This window comes from Arvicanthis niloticus, chromosome 15 (assembly GCF_011762505.2).
Source record: "Arvicanthis niloticus isolate mArvNil1 chromosome 15, mArvNil1.pat.X, whole genome shotgun sequence".
In the NCBI taxonomy this organism is placed as follows: domain Eukaryota; kingdom Metazoa; phylum Chordata; class Mammalia; order Rodentia; family Muridae; genus Arvicanthis; species Arvicanthis niloticus.
Window position 1 is genome coordinate 46,784,114 of NC_047672.1, and position 1,734 is coordinate 46,785,847.

Consider the following 1,734-nt stretch of genomic DNA (forward strand, 5'->3'; position numbering starts at 1 on the left):
TAGAAATTGCAGGTTAAGATCACAACAATATTTGCTATGGCAGTCTGGTGTAGGCCAATCTGATTCATATTTGATGTATGTCAATGACCTAAATTGTATGAGGAAAGTAATCAAATAAAATTGAAAACAAACCGGAAGAAGGACAACCAAGCAGAAGTTAGAGACATTGCATTGAATATCCCGAGATAACCTGTAGTCTCCTCATGACAGGGAGATTTCACAGTCACCTCTTTAGTATGTGACACTTCACATAAGAGTATCAGAATGTATTCTAAAATCTCCTGAAGCAGAGGCTTGGGAAATGAACAATACTGCCTGTGCCAAAATGTCTATATGCATGCACATTGGAAAAATAGGCACAATCTCCAGTACAGCTTCAGTAACTGTGTAATAAAGTTTGTGGGGCACAGAGTCAGAATTACAAAATTAAATAGGACCTTGGAGATCAACTATTTTATAAAATGAGATTTTGTTATAATGAGAGAACATATGTAGAAATCACATACTCATTCTGAGGGAGCTGTATTAAGAAAGTTTACATTTAACCTTTCTGAGGGAATTATCAAGTAAAATAAATTTCTATTCCAGAAATGTCAAAAGGAGAACACTGGAGAGTTGTCTCCTGCAGCTTCTTGCTAGTTAGATGACTGGGCACTACTTGTGTTTATAGCACTGTTTTGCTGTGAGGCAGGAATCTAGTTGACTTCTTCAGGAAGATCTGCTGGCTTTTTGTTGGTAGGAACTGAAATGTTAGAATTGGTAGGCTTCATTAGAAAACAGCTTATAGATTGGAAAGTTATTCTTGAAAATGATGTTTCTTTATTTGTTGATGTGTAAATAGAGCTCTATAAATTACCGTCCTTTAAAACAAAGCTGCTCACAGAAGTGGCAGGGGGTGGGGGGATGCTGTGAAAGCAATAACATATAATGGATATTTGAATATGTGATGTTTTACACAAGTTTAAAGCATTAATTTGCTTCATCATTAAATTTGGTATAATCTGCTACTAATTCAGCATTTGTGGTATGTTAGTGTGATGGTTTGTATATGCTCAGCCCAGGGAGTGTCACTATTAGAAGGTGTGACCCTGTTGGATTAGGTGTGTCACTGTGGTTGTGGGCTTTAAGACCTTCATTCTAGCTGCCTAGAAGCCAGTATTCCACTAGCAGCCTTCAGATGAAGATGCTGAACTCTCAGCTCTGCCTGCACCTTGCCTACCTGGACCTTATCATGTTCCCACCTTGAAGATGATGGACTGGACCTCTGAACTTGTAAGCTAGCACCAACTAGATGTTGTCCTTATAAGAGTTGTCTTGGTCATTGTGTCTGTTCAAAGCAGTAAAACCTTAACTAAGTTAGCTGCTTTGCTTAGATTCCCAGTGTTACTTGTTATTCCGAGAAGTACTGTCATCATTTGTGTTTCTCACCTACTTAAAGAAAATGATGACCCTTTCTGAAAACTCAGTTTCTCACGGTCGCAAGGCTGGTGCCCTATGTAAGAAGCACAGTTTGTAAAGAATTGTCTTGACTTGAAGGGTCTTTTCATAATAAGCTTCCCTCCCCAGTGAATTTCCATTTAATGAAATTTTTATATAAGAATATGTAAGGATCAGCTGATGGGTGATGTGTTTGAGCTATGGGGTTAATGCTGTCCTTTTAATAACTAGATGGGATGGAATCAGTGTACTTCGTTTTTCTGCCTTTGCTATGTGCACCTTTATTATTTATTTGTT